Consider the following 11,389-nt stretch of genomic DNA (forward strand, 5'->3'; position numbering starts at 1 on the left):
TGGATAAGAACACCAATTTAAAAATTGGAACAGAAGATTGTAAAGATGAACTGAACCTAGGGCTAGGGCTGACCTGTTGATCAATTAAAAGCGCAAGGAGCAAAGAACGGCAGCGTGTACAAACCCGGATCGACGGCGAATCGGCAATTAGAGCATCTCCAATAGGTTGTCTATATGGATGTCTATACTCGTTTTCCACGACGTGAGCCCAAAACAGGCGTCCAACAGCTTGTCTATATGGTTGTTCAAATATACACATCCTCTAAATCGACCTTGACAATGTCCACGCCTGGACAATGTGAAGGCGTTGTCTAAACTCAGCTGTAGTCATGATATCTTTCTCTCCACAGAAACGGCCCACCTGTCATGGTCCCTGTATATAGACATTCTGATGCAAAACTGGATGTGTATATGAGGGAATCTTTTTAGACCATTGTCTATATGAATATATAGACATCCAAATATACACATGCTATTGGAGATGCTCTTACCGAAGCTTGAAGGCAGCTGGCGAGGGCGTGTCGTATCTCGTCTGGCCCACTGGGCGGGAGAGACAGGTGGCGGGTCGCGTCCGGACTTGTTTCTCTTTCTCACCAGATTCACGAGCGGAAGGCGACACTTCCGCTTCGTGCGAAGCTGGTAGTTCGTATGTGTCCAAGCCATATGGGCTGATTTGTTTCTCTTTCTCACATACGGGCTTTGTTTGTAAAATAACCAGATAAAATAAATGAGTGGGGGCAAAAAGTATGGGCTGAGTGGGGGCAAGGCCGTATACTATGGGCCTAGTATTACGGGGGGCAAAAATCGAGTGGGGGCATTGGCCCCCACCGAGCTCAATGTGCGTCCGCCCCTGCGTAGAAGAACCAAGTCCACCGTGAAGGACTGTGAGAAGTGAAGAACGCGGCCGTCAGCACGCCCGTAGAGATGGCGGCGATGCGCAAGGGCCCATCCGGCGGCTGGACAGTGGCGAGCAGGTGGCGCCCAGTGACACGGCTGAGGCTGTTGTAGGCTAGGAGGCGAGTTAAATGTAGATAGTTCTTTGTTGTGTACTTAATGGCGGTCACTGAATATCTTGTAATGTGTAGTGGCGTTCACTGAATAAGCTGTACAGGGAGTAGTTGGTGCATTGAAAAGAAAGAGAGCGTCCCAGTCTCGCCCTAGGAAGAAGAAATAACTCCTCCCTGTTTTTCGTGAAGATGAGTTGGAATCAGTTGAATCCTCCTCTGAATCGAAAGATGATGACATACATTCACCATCTGGTTTATCCAATGAGAGTGATTCCGAATAATTTCTATGTTGCCGCTATGTTGTATTGTTGACTTGTTGGCTTGTTGCCCTGTTGGCTAGTTCATCTTCAAACTGCTATATATGGACTGTTTTATTGCGATGCTTCTCCATCTAGTTCATTTTAAAACTGCTACGATGTATTGTTGTTATTGTTCATCTTAACTACTTATGCATGTATATCTCCTGGACAAAATTTTAGATGTTGAAATGCTTAATTTCTTGGATATATTTGGCATTTTTTTCAAAATGCTACTTTGAATACAGCACACTATAACTTATATAGCATTTGAAGAAGGGCCACGCTATTTTAGATAGCACGCTATTTTTTTCATTGCTCCAATGCCACTCATCATGCCGCCTCGCTTCTTGGAGTCGGCAATATCGCCTACGTCCAGGTCGCGCCCTCATGCACAATCCTTTCAGCTTCATCCACGATGCCCTCGTAGAGCGCCGCAGCAGCCCTACCAGTCGCGGCTCCGCTCGCCTTTGCTTCTCCAACAAAGGCGAGCGGTTCCTGTAATCGGACGCGGCCCAATCCACCACAAGGGGAACACACTATTCTTCGAGCGGCTAGAGAATGCCGACAACCTCTCCATGGCTCTCCTCGTCGATATGGCGGAGGTGGAGGCATTCGACTACCCCGATGAGTTTTGGAGCCACATCCAGAGACCTAGGATCTCTCGCGGATTTGCAAACGAATTCGGCTACACAGCTTCGCAGTCTGCCTTTGCCTGCGAGTCAGAGCGCCCTTTGGGGCTTCCTCCTTCCCTTTGTCGGGCCTTCGCGACCTCTCCTCCTTTCGACGGTGTGCCACTCCTGGCAGTCATGGGCTCATGGCTGACGGTGCTCTGCTGGCCATGTTGGTGCCAGCGCCATGGGCGCTACCCTCTTCCTTCTCTGGTGTGACTGGTCGACAACTCTGAAGAGAGGTGGCCTTGCCAAGCATGGCGCTGCATGCATGTACACGATCGTTGATGTCACAGCTCATGTTGTTCATGTTCCTGACAACACCGCTGTGGATGAGCCCCATGTTTGCATCGTGTGCCGCAATAGCAAGCGAGTCAAGATGGCCTCTGACTCTGGCGTCAAGCCATGTCGCAGCGCATGCTTGGCTAGCGTGAGCTTCCGTTCTATGGATCTATGACTTCCTGGGCCATGTGCGCCAAGGCAAAAAAGCTAGAGCTCTCGGTCGCCTCAAAGGAGCTCTTGGAGGCACTGGTGCATGCGAGCTATACAACAAGGATGGCGACATCACCTCAGACGACACTGACCTGACCTCCCCATCTTCACTGGACGCAATTACCGCTGCTTGCATAGGGCATGCTGCTGATGTTGTCGACTTCGCATCCTCTTTGTACTGCAAGGACCCCATGACTGCACAACGTAACTTTGACCATTGCCTCCTGTTGCTTCGAGGCTGCCCCTGGGAGGGGTATGTTTGTTGCTCATCTCTTCTCCGTGTCTACTTGAGCTCTCTGTCAGCGATGCATCGGTTTTGGACGGTATCCACTCTGGAGTGCTACTCCCGTAGTGACAGGTTTAGTTCATCTACTTTACTTTCTACCTGTGTGTCACTAGGGCTAATGTTCTCGTGTAACCCATGGCTAGTTTGGTACTATCCTATAATCAGTGCTACTTATGTTTTGTAATGAATTTTGCCTTCTACTCGATAATCTCATGGAATGTCACAGGACTCGGTGTCTGACAAACGTGCATATATCTTCTCTAAATTATCGTCCCTTCGCCCATCCATCACGCTCATTCAGGAAACAAATCTCTCAAACCCACAAATAGTAAAAATACACTTATTCCTCCCATGATTTTTAGATGCATAGGATCACCTCTCTGCGATCAGCTCCGCTTTTTCTCCAATACGCCAAGGTGGCGTATCATTGCATTATAGGTAGGCAGAATAGATGTGTTGAGGACCTTAGCTCGTACACTACAAGGCGTGCAAAGGGGTCTTCATGAGCATAAGAAATGGGTTGCTCAGCCCTATTACAAGTGAGTTTACATCGCGTCAATTACGGCTTGGAGTCCTTTGGCACCGGCTTTGGCTCAGGTGCGAAAGTCGTCTTGGATCAAAGCAACAACTAGCTAGTTGAGGGTTGCTCGAAGATGCAAGCGTTGCGATCAGCTCCGCTGGGGGCATTCTTTCCATGGTTAACACTAGATCATTTGCTCTACTAAGTTGCACACACCAACAGTTCTCCACCTTTCTAACTCTCTCATGCCTAGCTTCACAAAAACAAATTATAGACACAAACTAGTTGTCAACCCATGCATTTGCACGGGATAGAAATTTTGAAAATGAATTAATTAGATTATCATGAAATTTATTTAATTGAGAATGATATGGACACAAATAGGCACTATGCAAGTATTATCCTCATGCACAAGGTCTAGGTACAAGCGTTGCAACTAGTGGACAATCCTCTAGCATTTGGCATAGGGTCATAATCAACGGAATAAAGTAACAATATATTCCAGAAGTACCGAAATACATATGAATGGTTGGCGTATATTTTAAAAGGTCCATTAGATTGAACCCACTTGGACCCGGTATCCATCAGAATTTGAATTTGTTTTTCTCTCGTTTTCACCCTAATATATCAGGAACCTGCAATTGGGACACTTTTCATGTTTCAACATTGGGGCATTTTTCAAAGCACTCATACAGGACCGTTTGCATTCACATTTTAAAATGTACATTTGTTTGAGTGTCAACTAATATCGGACGGATTGAGTAAGAAGTAAGAACCATGTGCCGAGGTAGAGTATGTGTGCTTTTGTACAATTCTTTAGAGGCGCATACCCATGATAAATACAACTTAATAAACAGAACACCCTTTGTTATTGTGAAGTTTATTACATATGGGTTAATTATCCTTTTGCCCTCAGTGGTGTCCATGTGCTCAGTTTTGCCCTCAGATGCGAATTGTCCTCAGTTTTGCCCCTAGTTCGAGCACAGCAACTACGACGAGGCCAAACGGCCATATTTGAGTCCATTCCGTCCGCCGGCGTTAGTAGTTGTGGGTCCGGAGCTTACACGTGGGACCGCGTGGACGTGGGTCCGGAGCTGACATGTAGGCCCCTGCAACTAAATCCCCAAATCATTCTAGCTCACACCCATCCGCCCGGCCGGCTGTCCTGCACCGCCGCCGCCGCCACCTGCGCCGTGGCCAGCACCCTCCCCGCCACCAGTTGCACGGCCTGCTCCGCCGCTACCTCCCTGCGCCTACGCTCCACGGCTCATTGTGATGCCCACCACCTTCCTGCGACGCCACAGGTGGGGCGCCCGCCACCTGCTCGATTCGCGGCGCGGCCTCCTTCCGTGCGCCCGGCCGGAGCGCTCAAAGGTGGGGGGCTGCTGGAGCTATTTGAACTAGGAGGAAGAACCCTAGGGCGAAATGGTGAGCAGCGGCGACCCCGGAGTATTTGGCGAGGCAGGCATCGGGCCGGAGATCCGCCGCGTCCACGACTGGGTTCCCAAGGGTTAAGTCTCGCCTCTTGTTTAGATTGAGCTTAGTTGTGCATTTGAACACTCGATTCGAGTAGGTTTGCCCAATTAGTGTGCTGATTGCGTCTCTGTTTTTCGCCGGTTAGGATGGAGTTGCGGTTTGCTTTCATGGTGCACATTAGAAGGGACCGGTACATGTTCGATGCAAAGGATAAGAAGAAATACCAAGGAGGTTTTGATTATCGGTTGCCAATGGCTAGTAATTGGAGTTTCAGACAATTTGGGGAGGTAATTTGTAGCCAATATCCTTGGGGTTTGCTTGATGAAGTGGTATACAAATACTATGATGGGGAAAAGAATTGGGTGACAGTTAGTAATGATGAAGAGCTAGCTACCATGTTTGTTAGGCATAAAGAGAAAGATAATTTTCATGTGAGGCTGCAAGTTGATGTGCTTGAGCAGGCATTTGGACCTAGGATGGCGGGTGCAACATCTCGGGGAGAATCAAGTCGTCGTAATGGCATCTCTAGCCAGAACAGTTCAGTTGGTGCACGGCGACGTGGTGGCTCGACAAGTGTGGGCAACAGCAGTAGGGTCCCCCTTGAAGTGGAGCCTGATGGCTACAATTCTGGGGTTGATGAAGAGAAGTTATATTCTGATGTTATTCAGAATTTACGACGGGCACCTCGGGCTGAAAACCAAGATGAGGCTCACAATGCAGTCCGTGTGGATGATGACGCGATGGGTGATGACGAAGACCTTGCAGCTGTTGAATGGGACCCTTTGAACCCTCAAATGGAAGAAGGTACAATTTTTGCATCCATGAATGAGTGTAGAAATGCACTTGTGACATACTGCATCAAGGTAGAACGTACTTTCAAAGTTGACAAGAGCGATCAAGTACGTTACAGAGTGCACTGTCCGACTGAGGGTTGTCCATGGAGGCTGCTTGCAGCTAAAATGTGGAATAGCACTAATGTTCAGGTCAAAGTGAATCCTTTTAAGCACACATGCCAGGAATCAACCCTTAGGAAGGATACAATCAGTAGAGCCAAGTCAAGATGGGTGGCAGAAGAAGTAAAAAACTGGGTGAAAGAAAACCAGCAAGTGGGTCTAAAGGAATTGCAGAAGAACATCAAAGATAAGTTCAAGATAGATTTACCATACATGAGGTTGTTCAATGGTAAACAACATGCTATGGATTCTATTTATGGTAACTGGCAGGAAAGTTTTCAATTGTTGTATTCATTCAAAGGTGAAGTGGAGAGGACAAGCCCAGGTAGTATTGTAGATATTGATCACCACACCGTGGAGTACACATTCAGGAGAGTGACAAAGACCAAGGAATGCTTTAGAAGGGTTTTTGTCTGCTTTGAGGCTTGTCGCCGGGGTTTTTTGGCAGGCTGCAGGCCTTATTTGGCTATTGATGCCACTTTTCTCGCAGGAAGGTTTAAAGGACATTTAGTAGCAGCTTGTGCAGTTGATGCACATAGTTTTGTATTTCCAGTTGCCTATGGTGTGCTGGAGACAGAGTCTGTGGAGAGCTGGACTTGGTTTTTGCATAATCTTCGCCGGGCTATTGCACATCCCAATGGGTTGGTCATTCATACAGATGCCTGCAAAGGTTTAGAAGTGGCCGTGGACAATGTGTTCCCTGGAGTAGAGCATAGGGAATGCATGCGTCACCTTGCTGCAAATTTCATGAAGAAATTCAAAGGAAAGGTGTATACCGACAATTTATGGCCAGCATCTTTGACATGCAGTGTGAAGAAGCACAACTACCACTTGAGGCAGTTATACATGAATCCCAAAGTGAAAGAATACTTGGAAACACACCACTCCAAGTTATGGGCCAGAAGCCAATTCAGTGAAGTGAGCAAAGTTGACTATGTGCACAATAATCTAGCAGAGTCTTTCAACTCAACGATCCGGAAACTAAAGGGTCATTATGTGGTGGATTTGCTTGACAGGATAAGGATGGAATACATGCAGAAATTTCATTATCGTGCAGGAATAGCCGAGGCAAAATTCATGGGCCACATTATCATCCCTGCCGTGATGAATGAACTGAAGCAGAAGACAATAGGCTTGGAAATGAACATGACGCTTTGCTCGGGTACCACAGCAGAGATATCATATTTGGATAAAGAGAAGAGGGAATGGAGATATCCAGTGGATTTAGAAGCTAGAACTTGCAGTTGTAGGCAATGGCAGATAACTGGGTTGCCATGCATTCATGCCTTGTTTTTCATCACTTCTCTTCCAGGTCCAGCAGAGAACATACAGCAGTATGTGCATGATTACTACTCTGTTGCAAGGTTCAAAGCCACATATGCTTATGCCTTGCCTGCTATGGAGGGAAAACAACAATGGGACATGGTGGACCCTGGATTCAAGCTTTGGGCTCCAGTTCTGAAGAGAGCAGCAGGTAGACCAAGGAAGAGTCGAATAAGACCTCGTAGCGAAGGAGCTGGACTTGGAGCGAGGAAGCGTAAGTGCACAAGATGTGGTGGGTCTGGTCATTTCGGTAAGTATTGTGATAACACAGTAGATCAAGCGTTCGGAGAGAGTTTCGATGAAGGCTTCGATGAAAATGTTGGTCAGCAGCCGATTGCCTCAACAGATGATGAAAATGTTGGTCAACAGCCGGTTGCCTCAACAGATGATGAAAATAATGGTCAACAGCCGGTTGCATCAGATGAGGATTTTGACGAGGTTCCAAATGATGATGGTCAACAGCCGCATGATTTTGACGATGATCCAAAATATCCTCCAAATAATGATTCAAGTGAGGCTCCAAATGGTGATCCAAGTGAGGCTCTAAATGGTGATCATGGTGATCCAAGTGAGGCTCCAAATGATGATCCAAGTGAGGCTCCAAATGGTGATCCAAGTGAGGCTCTAAATGGTGATCATGGTGATCCAAGTGAGGCTCCAAATGGTGACCAACCTTCTGTTGTTGTGAGTTCTACTAGGTATGTAAATCTTGCAAGGGTCAAATACTACTGTACATCTATCACTTGACACGATCTCATTACCGTTTATGTTTGGACCCTTTATGTTTTGCACAGCTCTATGGTAGGTTTGAAGAAGACGCGCAAGGTACCGACAACCAAGAGAAGAAGAGAAGAAACAATTTTCATGTTCATTTCCCCAAAACACTTCTCTTCACTTCATACCAGAGAGTTTGAGATACTCGAGATATCATACAATACACATGAACTTATCATTTAAATATATGTAAAGCTTGTTTATCAACTTAAATCGTTAGTATATGACATAAGAAGACTATGTGCGCAGGTTTTTCATTTTTCTGATTTTTATTTAATTTATTATGCTCATTTGAAATCTGGTCAAACTTAACTTTGACCAAGATTTAAACAAGTGTAAAACATCAAAATGAAAAACTAAGCCTGGATCCTTCTTAGTCACTCCAAAATGAAGTTGTGGTGAGTTTTTTGAAATTTTCATGTTCATTTCCCCAAAACACTTCTCTTCACTTCATACCAGAGAGTTTGAGATACTCGAGATACCATACAATACACATGAACTTATCATTTAAATGTATGTAAAGCTTGTTTATCAACTTAAATCGTTAGTATATGACATAAGAAGACTATGTGCGCAGGTTTTTCATTTTTCTGATTTTTATTTAATTTATTATGCTCATTTGAAATCTGGTCAAACATAGCTTTGACTGCTCCAAACCCCTCCCAGACCCCGCTAACCCTAGCGCTGAATAAGGACCGTTCATCTAACCCTAGCGGTGATCAAGGGCCGTCGATCTAACCCTTCTAGAAGAAATCTGCAGGGAGGAGGGGGGCGATCCGCGAGATGCAATCTGATTGGCTGGGAGATTGTTTTTTTAACAAATATCGGACGCGCTGGATGGACCGTTGGGCCGTCTCGTTGTCTGGGCCTGAGATCGCAGTAAATAGCCCGTCTCAGCCTTTCCAGGCCTTGCATGCATGGAGGCGGCTACGTGGGTTTGCGCATGCGCGGGAGGCGGCGACGTGCATGCATGCAAGTGAGGCGAGCGAGGCGCGCTAGGCCAGCTAGGCGAGCTAGGCTAGCGAGGCGAGCTAGGTGGTTCAGGGCAGTGGTTCAGGGCAGCGGTTCACATGCACTGCCCGGTCAAAGATGCATCGTTTTCGTGCAAAAATTTAAGTGTGCAAAACGTAACGGATACACACACGCGTCCGGATTCATGCACGCACCGTTCTCATCCTTTCTCTCTTCCTCTCCCACCCACAGGCCTATAAATGGGGTGCCTCTCTTCCTCTCCCACCCACAAGCCAGATCCGATCCTCTTCAACTTCAAACACCCAAGCGACCAAGCCCTCCCCAAGCGAGACCAAGTGAAGAAGATGCAGTTCAACGGGCCGACCTTCCGCCGTCCGCCTGTGGTGCCGGAGCTGCGCTACCCACCGGGCGTGCTCGTGGAGAGGGAGCTCCGTGTGTGGGCTATTTCAAGGTGGAGGGGTTCCGTCGAACTCACCCGCGCCTTCCTCAGAGCCGGCTATGCCCACCTCCCACGGGGCTCGCCGAGGATGTTCACCCTCAACGAGGTTCGTGACCGCGGCGGCATCCTCCTACTGCTCACGGTCACCTTCACCAACCCATTTGACGCGCGCGAGCTCCTCGGCCAAGTATTTTGTTGCGGCTGCGAGGCCATCTTCTTCACCATCTACAACATCTACACCAACTACGAGCGCATCTTCCCCGCTCCAGGCCAGATGCACTCCCTTCCCTACGACGACGAGGAGGAGGTGTGAAGATGAAGATGGTGTTGAAGGGGCGCGCGCGGCCAAGGTGGAAGAAGGAGGTCAAGATGAAGATGTTCAAGCCCGGAGTCAAGCTCGTCATGTTTGGTTTTTTTATTTTGTTGCTTTTCTATGTCATGTCGTGTCGTGTCATGTTTCGTCATGTGTCCATGAACTGTCCGTGAACTTATCTAAGTTATTGTAATGGTACGGTGTGTTCTATCTCATTATGTGTGTTAAAAAATGTCCGTGCCCAAACTTATCATTTCTTCCCTAAACAAGTCATGAAGTTCAAGAACTTGTGGTTTTCATTAATGAAAATCGTAGGGGGTGAGAAGCCCTCTGTTTCATTCAAACAAAAAGTCATGAACTAACATGTAAATTTATTCCCTTTAAATCCTAAACCAAGTGCCACTCTAACCCTAAACCAAGTGCCACTCTCACCAAAATCATGTGGTAGTGCAACATACATTTTCAACCTTCCAACCCTCCAAAATTTAAGTGCAAAACAAAGGAAAACCACTCTCACGCGTGTGCAAACATTCACGGTCTCACTATTTTTTTTAAAAAAATTCACAGTCTCACTATGTATACCTTCCTTCCCTACCTATGTCAAAGTCTTGCCATCTGTCCTAGCGGTTACCAGCGCAGCCCTAAACACCACATACCCACACGGTCCTGGGTTCGAGTCCCCAGCCGCACTAATTTTTTGTGCATTTTCCACCCTTCATTTTTTTATACATATTATGTTTTCCTCAATGTAATGCCCTTAAAAAATGTTCATTTATTTTGGCACCTGGCGTAAACCTCTACCAGAGCTGAGGCACATTTTCCATGACATTTTGGTCTTTGATTTAAATCACGGTGTATTTGAATTGGATTAATTAACAGCTCCAAAAAATTTCTAACCTTAATTGTGTGGCTTCGGAATAATTCAATTAGCTTCCACAAAAAGTTTCAGCATTATGATTTACTGCCTAAATTAAATCAGAATAGAAAACAAAAAAATACGCAAGAAAACCCCCGAATGGGCCTAATTGGATGCAGTTGGCCCATTAGTCTAGCCTGCACTTGGCTCTATGCTCTGAATTTGGCCCAAGAGCAACCTTTTTTTCGGACAGAAAGGCAGAGCGAGAGCTGCATTTCATTGATCAAAAGTTTCTGAATTCCTAATTTCTTCTCTTTTTTTCCAACATATATAAATGTTGGTCACTTCTTCTCTTTTTGTTTCAACATTTAAACAACTTTAACCAACATTTAAACTAGGTGAATTTCTCAAACAATTTCAAGATTACAAATTCCTTCATAATTCATGCCTTTCCATACATTTTCAACATTACAACCAGTGCGATTACCATACCTACAAATTCCCAAAAGTATTTGCAAATGGGTATTGGTAGTGCTTGATCTTCAAGCTTCCTAACCTTCTTCTTCAACATCCTAAGCTCAATAGCTAGCTCTCTGTCAGTGCGTGCTTCGCCATCCATCTCTTCTTCCGGAGCTCGTGGTGTGGCCACTGCCGTTCGTGGCAGCATGCGCAACCATTCTTCATGCTCTTCTTGCAGTTCATTCATCAGAGTCTTGGCCAGAGCATCGACCCAAAGAAAGAAGCATGTCACCTGCATGAACACTAAACAGATCAACCCATTGCTCAAACATCCCGACGACGAAAATGGTGCAATTGCCCCGATTCTTACCCCATTCTCGCTGCACACGTAGAACGGACGATTCTGGTTCCTCGGTGTCTGAGAAACCCTTCGATCAACGCCCGCCCGGCACCGCGGACAGACGAAGACAGGCATGTCCACACGCGCCCGGCTCTGCATCCACGAGGTGGCGCGGGAGCTTGAGGAAGACATGGAGCTCGGAGCCGAAGGGG

This window comes from Triticum dicoccoides, chromosome 4A, assembly GCF_002162155.2.
Source record: "Triticum dicoccoides isolate Atlit2015 ecotype Zavitan chromosome 4A, WEW_v2.0, whole genome shotgun sequence".
Lineage (NCBI taxonomy): Eukaryota > Viridiplantae > Streptophyta > Magnoliopsida > Poales > Poaceae > Triticum > Triticum dicoccoides.